Consider the following 19071-nt stretch of genomic DNA (forward strand, 5'->3'; position numbering starts at 1 on the left):
TCTTCTCCTCTCGACCCCCAAAGGAATGAAAAGAAATAAAATTATTTACATGGGAAAGCTCCCAACAAGCAAAAGAAGAACGAGAAATCTTTTTGGGTTTTCTTTTAATTACTACTACTACAGGCATGGAAAGCAAACTAGCTAAAAGCTATACTAATTTTTTTTGTTTTTCTTAAGGTTATTCAAACACATAAGAAGAAAGCAAGAAAAGGAAAATAAACTAGCATGGATAGTACAATGAAAAAGAATGAGCACCGACAACTAGAATGAGTGTGTGGACATGAATGTAATGTCGGTGAGAAATACGTACTCCCCCAAGATTAGGCTTTTGGCCTAAGTTGGTCTATGCCCATGGATTAGAGCTACTCTCTCCGGTGTACCGAGGAGTGTCATCCGGCTGCCACTGGCTAGCGATCTCCTCCGGATCCCACTGATAAAAGGACTATCGATAAGGGTCAAGTGGTGGTTCCGGCTCAGGCTCTGGAGCTGGTGTCTGGCTCCGGTACGTGTAAACGGCCTCCGGCAAGATGAGGTACGTGCCTGAAGATAAGTCAAACAAAGAGGGTGTAGGCAAGATAATAGTCTCAGTGTGAGTTTTATGAAATCCCAAATTATACTTAAGCATCTTCTCATCATTTTTCACAATAAACTCATGAGCTAGGGGGCAGTAACTTTCCTCTTTCTCATAATGCCTAATAGGTATCCTAAAGTGTTTAGCAAGGCGTGAAGCATAAATGCCTCCAAAGATGGGGTCCTTTGCAATGTTCAGACTTAATCGTTTAGCAACAATAGCTCCTAAACTAACAATGTTATCACGAAATAAAGCAGGGCACAAAATAACAATATCAGGAACACTAAGGTTACCACAGTTCCCGCGAACAATTAAGCATCTACTAGCAAATATTGCAATGTAACGTAGAACAGGAAGGCGTATGCTAGTAATTCTTGCATCGGAAACCTTCCTCGTTTCCCCTATAGTAATCATATCAATAAATCCATCCACATCTCTACCATGTGGTTCCTCTATGCTGCCCTCGAAGGGTATCTTGCAAACCGCACAAAAATCACATAGTGACATCTCCCTAACCTCATCATATAAATGAAACTCCACTGTAGGTGGTGATTTCTTAGCATGAAAGTAAAAATTTTGCACGAAAGTATTAGTGAGTAGGAGATACTGATCGAGCTAGTCATGGAGGAAGTCGGTGAGGCCTGCATTATCAGCCAAAGAATAAAAATCATAATGAATCCCGGCTGCTCTCAAGAACTCATCACAAGGCCATTCGCACGACCGAACCTCTGCGACACGAGGGAGATTATATTTGGGCTTTTTATTCTCCTTATTTTGTTTATCCCTCGAGCTTTGCCTCGAAGAGCCCCTCAAAAATCTCTTCATCATTTTCTGAAAAATTCTGAAATTTTTAGTAACTCAAAATAAAAGTGAACCAAAATCAACAAAATTGATAGCAACTACTCCCACAATTGCCTAGAGACTATATCATGCATTAAAACTACTTGGGACCATATAAATTTGACATGCAAGCTCAAGAACAGGGTCACCTTAGCAGCAAAAATTTGCAGTGAATAAAGCACTAGAACAAAAACTAATTGGACCATTGGAGGAGTCACATACCAAAGAACAATCCCCCAGAGCAGTTTTGTGAATGGAGCTTTGAGCAAGGAGATCGAAAATGGCAGCAAAATGAGCTAGAACTTGTGCTTGAGCTGGATGGTGATTTTTTTGGGAGGAAGAAGTAGTGTGTGGGTGCAGGAATAAGTGGAGGGGGGCCATCATGGGCCCACGAGGCAGGGGGCGCGCCCAGGGGGTAGGGCGTGCCCTGGACCCTCGTGGCCAGGTGCTGGCTCCCCCTGCTGTGTTCTCAGTGCCAAATATTCTCAAATATTTTAGAAAAAAAATCATATTTCATTTTCAGGGCATTTGGAGAACTTTTATTTTTGGGGTATTTTCTATTGCTTGGATAAATTAGAAAACAGACAGAGAAAATACTATTTTTTTCTTTATTTAATCTAAATAACAGAAAGCAAATGGAGGGTATAGAGAGTTGTGCTTTCTAACTTCATCCATCTCATGCTCATCAAAAAGAATCCACTAACAAGGTTGATCAAGTCTTGTTAACAAACTCATTCCGAATCGCATGAAACCGGAGAAATTTCGAATAACACTAGGTTAGCTCAACGGGGATATGTACATCCCTAATGATAAGAATATCATATTTTTTCTTGACAGTAGGAACAGGAAATTCAAAACCTCCAATAATAATTGATGGAATTTTTCCAATAGAATTGATACTGTGAACTTGAGGATACTGTATGCTCATTACCATTAAGATGAAAAGTGACATTGCCTTTGTTGCAATCAATAACAGCCCCTGCAGTATTCAAAAAGGGTCTTCCAAGGACAATCTACATACTATCATCCTTGGGAATATCAAGAATAACAAAGTCTGTTAAGATAGTAACATTTGCAACCACAACAGGCACATCCTCACAAATACCGACATGTATAGCGGTAGATTTATCGGCCATTTGCAAAGATATTTTAGTAGGTGTCAACTTATTCAATTCAAGTCTACGATATAAAGAGAGAAGCATAACACTAACACCGGCTCCAAGATCACATAAAGCAGTCTTAACATAGTTTCTTTTAATGGAGCATGGTATAGTTGGTACTCCTGGATCTCCAAGTTTCTTAGGTATTCCACCTTTAAAAGTATAATTAGCAAGCATGGTGGAAATTTCAGCTTCCGGTATCTTTCTTTTAGTTGTAACAATATCTTTCATGTACTTAGCATAAGGATTCATTTTAAGCATATCAGTCAAACGCATACGCAAAAAGATAGGTCTAATCATTTCAGCAAGGCGCTCAAAATCCTCATCATCCTTTTTCTTGGATGGTTTAGGAGGAAAAGACATGAGTTTCTGAACCCATGGTTCTCTTTCTTTACCGTGCTTCCTAGCAACGAAGTCTCTCTTATCATAATGTTGATTCTTTGATTGTGGGTTATCAAGATCAACAGCAGGTTCAACCTCTACATCATTATTATTGCTAGGTTGAGCATCAACATGAACATCATCATTAACATTATCACTAGGTTCATGTTCATCCCCAGATTGTGTTTCAGCATCAGAAATAGAAATATCATTGGGATTCTCAGGTGTGTCAACAACAGGTTCACTAGCAGCATGCAAAGTCCTATCATTTTTCTTCTTCTTCTTAGAAGGACTAGGTGCACCAACATTATTTCTCTGAGAATCTTGCTCAATTCTCTTAGGGTAGCCCTTAAGATACAAAGGTTCCTGAGTCATTTTACCCATTCTTGTCATAACTCTAACAACATTATCATTTCTCTTACCATTTGATTCATTGAGCAAATCATTTTGAGCCTTAAGCACTTGCTCTTCTTGAGTGGTAACCATAGAAGCATGTTTACTAATAAGTTTAAGTTCATTCTTAACTCTAGACATATAATCACTCAAGTGTCCAATCATATAAGCATGTCAGGACCCCGACTCAATGCCACACCGATCTAGCATGTAACACCTCATATCACTTTGCGGCCTCACGCACGGTATTCCCACGGGTGTCGCCTTACCAGGCCCGGGACCGTTTGCGCCTTTCGGCACACGTATATGATAGTGTCGCTAGCATCCATATGACAAGGAGCCCGGGTTGACATGGCTAGTCGTTAACCCAAAGTGGCACTAACTTATAGGGACAGGCATACATGACCCAGCATCGAACGTGTCGGTCATCAGCGAGTGAATCCAGGCTGTAGCAACCGGGCTAGCAGGACTCCAGTACACCGGGCTGTAGAGGGCTAACAACACTATGGTAGACACCGCGTGACATTTCCCCGAAGGGATAGACACAGGAACGAAGGACACATGCCGGCCAGCCTAAGTGTTCCGGAGTAGTAGCAAGCTACCAGGGCTCAGTGGAAGCACTAGGGGACATTTCCCGGTAAGAGAGGCTACCAAGGATAAACAACTAGATAGTCAGATCCCACACATACCAAGAATTTCAATAACATACACACAATATGCTCAATATGTGCAAATACAACATGGCATCACAACATGACTCTATAACTCAATTATTCTATTCAATAGACTCCAAGGAGCGAGATATCACAAACATGAGTCTCATGAGCCAACATTCAGAGCATACAAGTCAAAGCACAAGCGGCAGCTTAACATGTCTGAGTACAGACATCTACAAATGAAAAAGGCTGAAAAGACCGACTATCTACTAGATCCTGCCGGGGCACAAGATCATAGCTAAGGTAACAAGCTAAACATTGAAGTCCACGCGGAACTACTAGTGAGACTGAAGTCTCTCTACAAAAACATAACATAGGCAAACGTGAGTAGAAATGTACCTAGCAAGACTTATATCTGGACTAACTACATATGCATCAGTATCAACAAAGGAATGGTGGGGTTTAACAGCAGCAAGCCAGCTTTGACTCGGTGGTTATCCTGAACTAAGACTGCAAGCAACTCTTTTGAGGTGGTGCACACGAGTCCACATATTCACCATAACAATACACCACTATGGATCCGCTCCCGTCTTCCTACGAGAACGCCGTCCATAGCACTCATGCTTATCTTGCGCATTCTAGAGTATCCACTTTCACTTGTCTATGAACTGTATAGGCAACCCAGAGGTCCTTTACCGCGGATGCGACTATTCGAATAGATTATTTATAACCCTGCAGGGGTGTACTTCTTCACAAACGCTCTCACCACTTACCGTCGTTTACACGACATGTACTCGGCAACCTTCAAGCGGAAGCTCAACGAGGGTGTCGGCCACAGCCTACCTAAACACTCAAGTCTCTAGTCTAGGTTTATCGCCTATTTAGGTTCCATCCACAGGGAGTCCGGCCGAGGTTTCCACATACGGCCCCGAACGATGTGTACAGGGTTCCGCGACACCAAACAGGCGCCCGGCATACACGGCCACGTGCCTACTGCATCACAGCCCACCCCTTGGGTCAGCGCTGCGCACGGCCTCCAGCATACTACAAACACCAGAAACTACTTGCAACTCCTAGACTGAGGACAAGGGTGGTTAAGAAGTCGAGAGGGGCACTTAAGCATTCCAATGCGCGGTAGTAACTGGTCATGGATCACAAACACAGAACTCAGTTCCTGAGGACGATTTCAATGAGACAACCCACCATGTACTCCTACATGGCCTCTCACCGCTACCTTTACCAAATCGTGATCAAACACTTAGCTCACACACAGTAGGACATGTTTATCACCATTCCGATTCATTCCTGATGAATCAGACCTGACTCAACTCTAAGCAGTAGCAGGAATGACAAACAAGCATGAATGAGTAGGCACATCAGGGCTCAAACAACTCCTACTCATGCTAGTGGGTTTCATATATTTACTGTGGCAATGACAGGTCATGCAGAGGAAAAGGGGTTCAACTACCGCAGCAAGTGACACATGAGTCACTGTTGTCCTAATGCAGTAAAAGAGAGCAGGAGCAAGAGAGCGGGATTGTATCGGAATGAACAAGGGGGTTTTGCTTGCCTGGCACTTCTGAAGATAGTATATTTCCTCATCGGTGTCATTGATCACATCGTGGAACCACATCTATCGAGAGGGGACAAACACCGGTAATCAAGGAAGAACATAATCAATGCAGTGCACAATATGATGCATGATCATGACATGTCAATATGCTATGATTTAAGCTAATGCAACTAGCAACAGATTAAATGGAGTTGGTTTCAATCCAAGATTCAAATTCAAACTCCATATGTGGATATTCAAATGCCATTTATATCATTTGTCCTAAACAGCAACTATAAGTTCTTCTAACATGCATGAAACCAGTACAGATGGATAGATTGGATTTTTCTGATCATTTTCCATATATAACTTATTTAATTTGGAGTTACGGCTGTGTGTCTATGAATTTTAGAAGTTTTGGGCATTTTCTAGAATTTTCTGAATTATTTTAAATCCAAAAAATGATTAACTGTGTCAGCATTAGGTCATGCTGACCTCAGTAGGTCAACAGGGCTACCCCGGGTCAAACCTGACCAGTGGGGCCCACTGGTCAGTGACTCAGGGGCTAAAAGAGTTAGTTTTAACACTAACTAAAATTAGCAGGACACAAGGCCCACATGTTAGTGTCACTAACTAAACCTAAGTAGCTAATCTAACGGTGCCACGTCAGCGGGTTAGTTACGTTTAGCTTAAAACCTAACCAAAAATTATAGGGGCCGGGGCCCACTTGTTAGTGACCCTAGGGTCATTTGGTTAGTGCCTAATCGGTGATTAGTCAGAGTTAAGGCTGCCGGTGAGGCCAGTCGCGGCGAAGGTCGTCGGAATTCCTCCTCCGGTGACCATTCGGGCACCAGAGGGGATCTACGCGAAGCGCACGCTTGAGCGCTTCCAACGCAGCAAGCGGCGGTGGCTGGGGTGCACGGAAATGACGCCGATGGCGGGAGGTGCGTCGACCGGAGTACAGGAATGAGGCAGGCGAGGCTACAAGCCACGGTGACGCCATATGAAGTGCTCTACGGGCCCCTAGGAACTCCAGGAGCTCAACTACACACCCAGACGTGACTGAAACGAGCCATGGCCATGACGGCGACATCGCCGGCGGCAAGGCGCTTACGGGTGCGACGGGGAGGTAAGCTAGAGGTAGAGCGCGAGGAGGGGAACAGGGGGAAAATAGAAAGGGGCTCATGGCGAGGAGGATGGTGCTGACGGTGCTGCCGGGGACGACCTGGGTGGTGCAAATCGGCACCGGCGATCTCGGTGTCCCGAGGTAGAAGATGACGACGTCGAGGCATTGCGGTGCTTCCCAGCTCATGTGGCTCGGTGGAGTTGACGGGGGAGGCGTGGCGGAGCTCTCAAGCACGTAAGTTGGGCGAGGGAGGGCCGGTGGCCATGGCGATGGTGAGTGGTGGCGACGGCAGCGCTCGGGTGCACTCGGGGAAGAGAGGGATAGGGAGCCAGAGGAAGGGATGAGCACGAAGAGAGTGAGAGAGCGTCGAGGGGGACGTGTGGCGTCTCCAGGGGGTCGAGGAAGCGAGCAGGGAGGCAGAAGATGGCGGGTGTGTGTGCGCGCGCGGTGAGCACGTGCCCCTGCCTACTGGCGCGAGGAGGAAGGCGACAAAGGGGGCTGCGGTGGCGGGCTGGGTCGGTTGGGCCGGCCTGGTGGGCTGCAGGTAAGCGTCAGGTCAATTTCTTTCTCTCTCTTTTATTTCTGTTCTTTTTTCTATTTTGTTATACTATTTTGGGCTTTATTAAAAATGCCTGCGCATTTCCAAAAATCATGAAACTGCTCAATATCACTGTTTGGAATATTTCCAGCAGCAAACATTTCAGTTTGTGATTATTTGACCATTTTAAATATTTTATGGCATTTAAATGCCCAAATGCAAATAGAGTATGATTTAATCCAGTGACCCAATAATGTCCTAGAAAATTGTGCACCATTTTTGTTAGAGGTTCTAGACCAAGGCAAAGATGATGAACATTTTAGAAGGGCATTTCAGGTTCATTGGAAAAGTATTTTAGTAACCCTAGTTAAGTTGGATGGTGCTAGGGGTTTCTGTCATCCCCATTTCAACTTTTTGTGAAAAGCAAACATGATGCAACACCAGATGTTGGCACTAGGCAGACCAGAACTAGTGTAACGCCGTGGATTCGATGCGCCAGGTGTCTGCCAGTTATTCGCCGTCCTTGCCATGTCATGTGCTTGCAAGTTGCATTTTTCCATTTCATCATCTACATTTCATATCATGTCATCATGTATATTTCATTTTGCATACGTGTTGGTCTCATGCATCCGAGCATTTTCCCCGTTGTCCATTTTGCAATCCGACACTCATATGTCCTCCGGCGTCCCCCTTTTGTCTCTTGTTGTGAGCGGGTGTTAAACATTCTCGGAATGGACCGAGGTTTGCCAAGCGGCCTTGGTACACCACTGGTAGACCGCCTATCAAGTTTCGTGCCATTTGGAGGTCGTTTGATACTCCTACGGTTAACCGGGTAACCGTTAAAGCCCTCTTTGTGTTGCAGCCCAACACCCCTTCAAAGCGGCCCAATAACCCATCCAAACCCCCTCCATGCTCTCAGCCGTTCGATCACGATCGTGTGGGCGAAAACCGCACCTCATTTGGAGTCTCCTACCTCCCTCTACCTATAAATAAGTCCCCTCCCCCGAAATTCACGGATGATTTCCACCCCAAACCCTAGCCTATTCTTCCTCCGCGCGCCGGACACGTCCGGACGGCACCGGACGCATCTGCCGCCGCCGCCCCAGCCAATAGGAGCCCGCCACATCAGCCTCGCCGCCCTCTCTCTCCTCCCTCCGCCGCCGCGCCACCCGGGGCCCAGATACGGCCCGCCCCGGGCCGAACCGGGCCCTCCGGCCCGCGCGCCACCCGCCGCCGCCCGGGCGCCTCGCCGCCGCCTCCCGCGCCGCCGCCTGGTCGTCGCTCCCCTCCGCCCGGCCGCCGCCTACCAGCTGTTCCCTGCCGCGCCGCCCGAGGGCGACCCCGCCTGAGGTCGCCGCACCCGCACGCCGCCGCTGGGTCCCTCCGCCGCCGCTCGTCGCCAGTGGCCTCGCCCCGCCGGCGCAGCCCCGGCCGCCGCGCCCGCCGCCGGCCGGATCCGGTCCGGGGCCATCTCCCCACGCCGCCCTCGCCCTCTCCGGTCGTCTCGCTCCCCTCCGGCATCTTCTCCGGTGAAGCCCCAGCCATCCTCGGGATCCGTGCGCCGAAAACCCTAGATCTGGGATTCGGAGGTGATTTTCCCTCGTCCCTGTTTCTGCAATATTTTCTTGCCCTGTTCGTTGCATCATAACTCCATGTATACTGCTCCGTTTCGTGCGTGTAATATGTCAAAATGTTCATCATGATGTGCTCTTCATTTCGTTCCATTGTGCCATGTTTGTTTGAGATCATCTTGATGCCCGAATCATCGTTGCAAGAGTGCTATATGATGTTAATCTGCTGAAACTGTTATAACTTGATGATTTGTCATTTTTGTTGCATTTGATGTGTGCATCCTATGAGCTTTATGTCTACATGTATTTTGTGCTACAGCATGCCTTCTTTACAGTGGTGCAATCCATGTATTTTTGTGGCTCTTGTAGTGAGTGCATTGAGCTTGTTAAGTAGTGTACTTGCTGTTGTTGTTTTGCTAGGCAGATTCTGCTATATCATGATGCTATGTAAACCTGCTGCTACAAGTCATTCTATGCATAATTTGGAGATGTTCACTGAGGATGATTTGTTATACATTTCATGCTCTATCCATCCATGCCCCTGGTTGCATTTATAGCCTGATGTAGCTTGTTTTAATCTTGCTCTCAAATTGCTAAATAATGTTGCTGTCAGCCTGTTAACTTTAAGTTCAATGTTGCCATGATTGTTGTTAGTGATCCAAGCATGCTATGAACTTTCTCTTGCCATGTTTAGCTTCATAAATATGCCATCTTACTGTTGATACCCTTGCCATGCCATGTATTGTTTTGTGGTGAGTGGTACAAGCTCACCAGCATGCCTGCTTATTGTTGTTCCGACCATGTCTGAATCTGTCATATAACTTACTATGTTTACATGGGTGCCATCATATTTAATGTGCCCTTTGGCTCATGGTCACTAAGGGACTTTTGTTATATGAGATTAGTAGATTAATGAAATGACTTTTTTTCCATGATAGCTTCCTATAACATGTTGTTTGATAGCTCTAAACATTGCAACCTGATGTTATTTCTGCCAAGTCTGAAACTGTTATTATTTGCAATATTGCCATGTCCTTTTGAGCATGTTCTAGTGATTTCTGGAGATAGCTCATTGTTCATGTTTTGTCATGCTTTACCTGTACATCATGCCCATGCCTTTTGTTCTTACGTTGAGGTGTTGTAGCATATTGTTTTGATGCTTGCTAGATGCCTAGTTGCTGTTTTGGACAGCTTGTCCTTTAAACTTGTATAGAGTGTATGTGTTGAACCGTTGCTCCGTTTTGAGTGTGCTCTATATGAAACTTGCTTGATTTTGCATGTAGTTTCATATTATCATGTTGCATCCTTGTTTTGAGGTGTTTACTTGATGTTTGGATGCATTTTGCATCAATGCCATGTTTAACTTGTTTTGCTCATATCTTCTAGGCCGTAGCTCCGAATCTAATGAACTTTATATGTAACTTGACTAGAATTTCGTGTAGATCATCTTGGTGCATCTTAACTTGCTGTTTAACAACTTGAACATAAGGTTTATTCAGTTCTAGACCAATTTCGAAACTTACATATGAGGACTTACCGGAATTGTTATATGTTGTTTCCGGCCTCATTTAAACTTGCCTTGATTTATTGCTCTTGTTTGCATCATCTCTTGCCATGAGTAGCTTCATGTAGCCTTTGTCATGCATCATGCTTGTTGTGCATCATGTCTTGTTCATGTGTGGTGTGTTTACTATGTTGTGTGCTTCTTCTTGATAGTTCCCGTTTCGTTGCGATCGTGAGGATTCGTTCGTCTACACTTGGTCTTCGTGGCTTCATCTTCTTCATGGACTCGTTCTTCTTCCTAGCGGAATTTCAGGCAAGATGACCGTTTCCTTGGATCTCATTACTATCATTGCTATGCTAGTTGCTTCGTTCTATCACTATGCTGCGCTACCTATCACTTGCGCCTCAAGCCTCCCAAATTGCCATGTCAGCCTCTAACCTTTTTCACCCTTCCTAGCAAACCATTGCTTGGCTATGTTACCACTTTTGCTCAGCCCCTCTTATAGCGTTGTTAGTTGCATGTGAAGGTGAAGATTGCTCCATGGTGGACAGGATTATGTAGGGATATCACAATATCTCTTATTTAATTAATGCATCTATATATTTGGTAAAAGGTGGAAGGCTCGGCCTTATGCCTGGCATTTTGTTCCACTCTTGCCGCCCTAGTTTCCGTCATACCGGTTTTATGTTCCTGGATTTTGCGTTCCTTACGCGGTCGGGTGATTTATGGGACCCCTTTGACAGTTCGATTTGAATAAAACTCCTCCAGCAAGGCCCAACCTTGGCTTTACCATTTGCCTCACCTAGCCCCTTTTTCCCTTGGGTTTCCGGAGCCCGAGGGTCATCTTTATTTTACCCCCCCCCCCCCGGGCTAGTGCTCCTCCGAGTGTTGGTCCAAACTAGAGCACCGTGCGGGACCATTCCTTGGCAACTTGGATTACGTCGGTGCCTGTACGCTTAGCTTATCCGGTGTGCCCTGAGAACGAGATATGTGCAGCTCCTATCGGGATTTGTCGGCACAGTGGGTGGTCTTGCTGGTCTTGTTTTACCATTGTCGAAATGTCTTGTAAACTGAGATTCCGAGACTGATCGGGTCTTCCTGGGAGAAGGTATATCCTTCGTTGATCGCGAGAGCTTATCACGGGCTAAGTTGGGACACCCCTGCAGGGTATTATCTTTCGAAAGCCATGCTCGCGGTTATGTGGCAGATGGGAATTTGTTAATGTCCGGTTGTAGATAACTTGACACCTGATACAAATTAAAACGCATCAATCGCGTGTGTAGCCGTGATGGTCTCTTTTCGGCGGAGTCCGGGAAGTGAACACGGTTTCTGTGTTATGATTGACGTAAGTAGGTGCTCAGGATCACTTCTTGATCATTACTAGTCGACGACCGTTCCTTTGCTTCTCTTCTCGCTCTTATTTGCGTATGTTAGGCACCATATATGCTTAGTCGCTGCTACAACCTCACCACTTTACCCCTTCCTTTCCCATTAAGCTTTGCTAGTCCTTATACCCATGGTAATGGGATTGCTGAGTCCTCGTGGCTCACAGATTACTACAACAATAGTTGCAGGTACAAGTTATGTGATGATGATGACGTGAGAATGATGTTTGCTTGTTTGGAGTTCTTCTTCTGCTTCTTCTTCTATCAGGGGATAGGTTTCAGGTCGGCAGCCTGGGCTAGCAGGGTGGATGTCGTTTGAGTTTCTGTTTGTGTTTCATCCGTAGTTGGATGGTGCTCTTATGTATGATGATGTTGTATTCGTGTGGCATTGTATGCCTCTTGTATGTAACCCCATATATTATGTAATGTTGATGTAATGATATCCACCTTGCAAAAGCGTCTTCAAGATGCGCTTCTATCCTTGGTGGGACCTTTGAGTTCTTTTAGGATAGGGTCGCATCTTGGGCGTGACAACTAGTGATGTGACAACTCACCCCCACTAAACAAGAATCTCGTCCCGAGATTCAAGCGTAGGGTAAGATGAAGGGGAGACACAAACTAACAAAATCTTCATGATCCCGGTTGCACTTCATAAGAACGTTGATTCAGTCACCATCATTGTGTCGATGTCTTGCTGTGAGCACTCTACTACATGACAACGAGAGGAAAAGAAAAACTCTAGAAGGATCAATCTTCTCGAAGATCGAACAACTCGGAATCAACTCACGGAATGAGACATAGCAACATCTCTTAAGTGGCCCAAAGAATTACTTTTGATATAGAGATTGTTGAGACTTCTCATACCAGCCTAAGGCAGTTCACCAACAATCGTTTGGTGAAGTATGAAAGGAATGATATACCCAGACTAGAGTGGATGATGTGGATTACCTTGTTGAAGACAAAGCAATGGATGATTTTTCTTCTCAGCGGAAAAAGGATGGGACCCTTGGTAGGACCACTTTTGGAGATGGTCCTTAACAGTAATTACTGAAAAGGGTAGTCCAAGATAGGATGGCACAATAGCGGTGCAAGCTGGGAACAAAATGCAAATGCTGGGAATGATTCTAGTAACTGGGGGGGAACCCAACAGCAGAGAGTGAGTCCACTATTGACAGGTTATAGCATAACCGAGGAAACTGGGAGCAATCCCCGTTAGTGCCGATGATAACACCTAGTGCTTGTGCATGCTCTCAAGAACTTGAGCATTTCCATATTCATCAAGGTTTTACCAATATCTGTGACAAGGATCCTGGTAACACAACATACCACCGTGATGGATATTGGTGGAGGATGCAGATGCAAAGGAAGATAACACTTTCTCAGATTTCACCTTAGTGAGGCCAAGCAAACAAAATCTGGATGATCGACCGAGAGACATTTAGCACTCCACTTCTAATGTTCTCCTTGATGTGCTAGCGTAATCCATTCATAGATATGGTTTGACATCTAAAACATCGAGTAAAAGGTCGGACTTCGGAAACACAAAAGTCCATAAGGAACAACTACTGGAATAAATTATACGAGATCCTTATGGGGAGGTGACCAACTTCTTCAAGCAAGATACTACAATAATAGGTCTTCCGGTTGGGTGTGTTGGCCATGACATCCACTTTACCGGTTACAGAGAGACCATTATTATAGTTCTTGGGAAATGTTCCAACCATCATATCTGCCTAAGATTCAGATCTGGTTAGTGTCAGAATAATCCAGACTCATTGGGTCTGTAAAGAAAAATAAATGTTTGCAACATAAATCGATGAGATGACGTTGTGAGATTCTCGGGAGAATGAACTACGGTAGTAAGCTCCAAAACATGAGCTGGTTCTGCTACAAGCATGTGAACACGCTGTCCCGGACAAGCATGGTCACCTGGTAGTATTACAACAAAACACTACCGAGTTCAGGGGGAACCATCAATGAGGATATCGAAGTCCTTGCATAAGTCTAGCTCTTAAGAAGAAACTTCTTCTCCTTGAACAAATCAATCAGTGGATTGGTGTGCTAGGGATACATATAGAGTGAAGGTTGCAAATCTCCAAACCACAGAATACTTCGCACGTATGCATGACCGATTTGGGATGATTCCAGAGGAAGCAACATTGACTTTCTCGAATCCACGGCGGCAACTTGCATCAAATGCACATGAATTAGAGGGAGTCACTTCTTTCATCCGAACATATGCTTCATGAACGGAACATGAAGATAATGCTTATAAAAGTTTCCAACACTAGCTTAATGTTCAACAAAATCATGTAGGAGATAAGGATGTTCTCGATGGGCTCAACAACAACTCATCTAGGTTTCCATACAATGGAATTCCACAATCATGTGAACAAGGTGATAGCATTGGTCAGACTCAAAGATATAATGGTGTATGCTCGAGGGAACAACCACGAGTAAGAGAACATTATGAACATCGTTGGTTCTGATTTGATTTGATGATAGCCCATACTCAAATCAGATATTGGTTAAGATGATAGGTCCAATAACTGATCATGAGGGTCAATTCATGAAAGTACCAACTTTCTTGAACACCCATACGATATATCCCTTAAAATGGACTAAGTCGGACAAGCTTTTATCTTCCAACTCTCCAAGTTGTTGTTTAGCTTAACCAACTAGCTCAGGGTATCCAACACAGATTCTTGGAGAAGGGGTGGTTCATTCAGAAACCAACTTGATTATGGACTCAACACATCGGTCAGGTGACAACATGGTGATACTTACGAGAAGACATTCGGAAAATCACGAACCACCGGTATGTTACTAAGCTCGAGAACAATCTTGCTTCTCAGGCAAGACGTTATGATCAAATAAGCGAGGATCGGCACTATCCTAACTCACTGATCGAGAAGTACACCGGAGATAAGGACTAGGTAGCACGATCAACCTTAGGGTGATGATTCAATAATCAAAACGCTAAGAATGGGGTTATTGTCCATTTAACTACCAAGCAACGGAGTTTGCTAGGAGTATAGATTTCACACATCAGGATTCACTTGCCGGCATCCCAGTTGCGACAACACGGAAACGAGGAGTGAATAATGATGGCGAGAAGTATCACTACGTCAAGAATTCACAAGATGGTGTGCAATTCCCATGACATTCCTGATATAAGATGGTAATACTTCAGGGCAGAACAGAATCAAAAGCTGGATCAGCATTATGATTTGCAGATTACAACTGCTTTGACCCAATCCTGGATATGGATAAGGTACTGGAGTTTGTTTCTCCTAGTCATTCCGGAATAGAATGGCTTGACGGACCACAAGAGTAATAGGCAACGATGAACGAATGCACGACTACTTCTGACTATCAATTGATAGACGGGGGTCGGAATACAACTAAAGAGGGACAACTCAAAGGAACATATGACTTTCTGAGTTGTGGATGCATAGATTAGTATGTCGAGCAAAGCTCAGCATTTCTTCCGGATAACCCATGTGGAAAGGTTGGACTGGCAGAGTCAAGATATAGAATTGACAACTCATCGAGAGCACTCTTGTTGTGATCCTTTGGTCAAGATCTTCTGCCATAAGCAGTTCATGGTATTTGGAAGAAGGATACACCACGAACCTCGAGGACTATCACAAAGGTTACTAATAACCTAAAGGAACGAGCAAACACTATCAACATGAAGTAAGTAGGGTGAATATCGGGTTCAGAAACCCAGGAATAGAATGCCTACTAACTAAGTGGCATCACGGGATGCTTTCGAGAATGAAGGCCAGAATCATCACACTGGGAACACAAAACATGACTAGATTACTAGGCGGTTAACTAAGACACCTAGGGTCATAATAATAGCTCCAACTTATATACCGAGGCAATGAAGTACCTCAACACACTGAGTAGTGTGGTTAATCTGACCCAGAAGGACATCGAAACAAAGGAAAGGAATTTTGCCAATGCATCAGACTATTTAGAAACCTGGGATGACTCGGACAACATAACGACTATAAATGCTCGAAAAGAAATGAGACATCCTGCAAAAATGGCGGAATAACCACTCAAAAGAACAATATCAAGGTTCCGAAACCAACTATGAACACACGGAAGTAGTAGTAACTGAACTGGAGCTTGTAACCAACAACCCTCTAAGTTACTACGGATTAGTAACACGTGATCCTGATAAAAAGAAGAGAGAGCCTAGTTCCTTAACCCCGTAGGAAAGATAGGTTGATTCAGATCAGAAGGGCATAAGATAAAGGAGTAAAAGAGCCTTACGTTCCATCCCACAATCCATTCCCCTACATATAACTAAAGCATTTCTAGACACAACATCGACCAGTTTGGCTTGGTAATCCTACAAGCAGTCAGGCTCTAATACCAAAGCTGTGAGGACCTCGACTCAATGCCACACCGATCTAGCATGTAACAACTCATATCACTATGGGGCCTAACGCACGGTATTCCCACGACTGTCGCCTTACCAGGCCCGGGACCGTTTGCGCCTTTTGGCACACGTATATGATAGTGTCGCTAGCATCCATATGGCAAGGAGCCCTGGCTGACATGGCTAGTCGTGAACCCAAAGTGGCACTAACTTACATGGATAGGCATACATGACCCAGCATCGAACGTGTCGGTCATCAGCGAGTGAATCTGGGCTGTAGCAACCGGGCTAGCAGGACTCCGGTAAACCGGGCTGTAGAGGGCTAACAGGACTTCGGTAGACACCGCGTGACATTTCCCCGAAGGGACAGACACAGGAACGAAGAAGGACACATGTCGGCCAGCCTAAGTGTTCCGCAGCAAGCTACCAGGGCTCAGTGGAAGCACTAGGAGACATTTCCCGGTAAGAGAGGCTACCAAGGATAAACAACTAGATAGTCAGATCCCACACATACCAAGCATTTCAATAACATACACATAATATGCTCGATATGTGCAAATACAACATGGCATCACAACATGACTCTACAACTCAAGTATTTTATTCAATAGGCTCCGAGGAGCGAGATATCACAAACATGAGTCTCATAACCCAACATTCAGAGCATACAAGTCAAAGCACAAGGGGAAGCTTAACATGTCTGAGTACAGACATCTACAAATGAAATAGGCCGAAAAACCTGACTATCTACTAGATCTTGCCAGGGCACAAGATCGTAGCTGAGGTAACAAGCTAAACGTCAAAGTCCACACGGAACTACTAGCGAGACCGAAGTCTCTCTACAAAAACATAAAATAGGCAAACGTGAGTACAAATGTACCCAGCAAGACTTACATCAAGACTAACTACCTATGCATCAGTATCAACAAAGGGATGGTGGGGTTTAACAGCAGCAAGCCAGCTTTGACTAGGTGGCTATCCTGAACTACGATTGCAAGCAACTCTTTTGAGATGGCGCACACGAGTCCACATATTCACCATAACAATACACCACTATGCATCCGCTCCCGTCTCCCTACGAGAGCGACATCCATAGCACTCATGCTTATCTTGTGCATTTTAGAGTATCCACTTTCACTTGTCTATGAACTTTATAGGCAACCTAGAGGTCCTTTATCGCGGACGCGGCTATTCGAATAGATTATTTATAACCCTGCAGGGGTGTACTTCTTCACACACGCTCTCACCACTTACCGTCGTTTACACGACATGTACTCAGCAACCTTCAAGCGGAAGCCCAACGAGGGGGTCGGCCGTGGCCTACCTAAACACTCAAGTCTCTAATCTAGGTTTATCGCCTATTCAGGTTCCATCCACAGGGACTCCGGCTGAGGTTTCAACATACGGCCTCGAACGATGTGTACAGGGTTCCGCGACACCAAACATGCGCCCGGCATACCCGGCCACGTGCCTACCGCATCACAGCCCACCCCTCGGGTCAATGTTGCGCATGGCCTCCAGCATACTACAAACAGCAGAAACTACTTGCAACTCCTGGACAGAGGACGAGGGTGGTTAAGAACTCGAGAGGGGCACTTAAGCATTCCAATGCGTGGTAGTACCTGGTCATGGATCACAAACACAGAACTCAGTTCCTGAGGACGGTTTCAATAAGACAACCCACCATGTACTCCAACATGGCCTCTCACCGCTACCTTTACCAAATCGTGTTCACACACTTAGCTCAGACACAGTAGGACATGTTTATCACCATTCCGATTTATTCCTGATGAATTAGACCTGACTCAACTATAAGCAGTAGCAGGCATGACAGACAAGCATGAATGAGTAGGCACATCCGGGCTCAAACAACTCCTACTCATGCTAGTGGGTTTCATCTATTTACTGTGGCAATGACAGGTCATGCAGAGGAAAAGGGGTTCAACTACCATAGCAAGTAACACACGAGTCGTTGTTGTCCTAATGCAGTAAAAGAGAGCAGGAGCGAGAGAGTGGGTTTGTATCGGAATGAACAAGGGGGTTTTGCTTGCCTGGCACTTCTAAAGATAGTATAGTTCTTCATCGGTGTCATTGATCACATCGTCAGAACCACGTCTATCAAGAGGGCACAAACACCGACAATCAAGGAAGAACACAATCAATGCAATGCACAATATGATGCACTATCATGACATGTCAATATGTTGTGATTTGAGCTAATGCAACTAACAAAAGATTCAATGGAGTTGGTTTGAATCCAAGATTCAAATTCAAACTCCATATGTGGATATTCAAATGCCATTTATATGATTTTTCCAAAACAGCAACTATAAGTTCTTCTAACATGCATGAAACCATTATAGATGGATAGATTGCATTTTTCTGATCATTTTCATATATAACTTATTTAATTTTGGAGTTATGGTTGAATTTCTATGAATTTTAGAAATTTTGGGCATTTTCTGGAATTTTCTGAATTATTTTAAATCCAGAAAATGATTAACTATGTCAGCATTAGGTCATGCTAACCTCGGCAGGTCAACAAGGCTGCCCCGGGTCAAACCTGGCCAGTGGGGCCCACTTGTTAGTGACTCGGGGGCTAAAGAGTTAGTTTTAACACTAATTAAAATTAGCAGGACACAGGGCCCATATGTCACTGTCACTAACTAACCCTAATTAGCTAATCTAACGGTGCCACGTCAGCGGGTTAGTTAAGTTTAGCTTAAAACCTAACCAAAAATTACAGGGGTCAGGGCCCACTTGTTAGTGACCCTGGGGGTCATTTGATTAGTGCCTAACCGGTGATTAGCTGGAGTTAAGGCCGCCGGCGAGGCCAGTCGCAGTGGAGGTCATCGGAATTCCTCCTCCAGCGACCATTCGGGCGGTAGAGGGGCTCTACGCGAAGCGCATGCTCACGCGCTTCCAACGCAGCAAGCGGCGGTGGCTGGGGTGCACAGAAGCGACGCCGACAGCGGGAGGCGCGTCGGCCGGAGTACGG

The sequence above is a fragment of the Triticum aestivum genome, chromosome 3B, assembly GCF_018294505.1.
Source record: "Triticum aestivum cultivar Chinese Spring chromosome 3B, IWGSC CS RefSeq v2.1, whole genome shotgun sequence".
Taxonomy (NCBI): Eukaryota; Viridiplantae; Streptophyta; class Magnoliopsida; order Poales; family Poaceae; genus Triticum; species Triticum aestivum.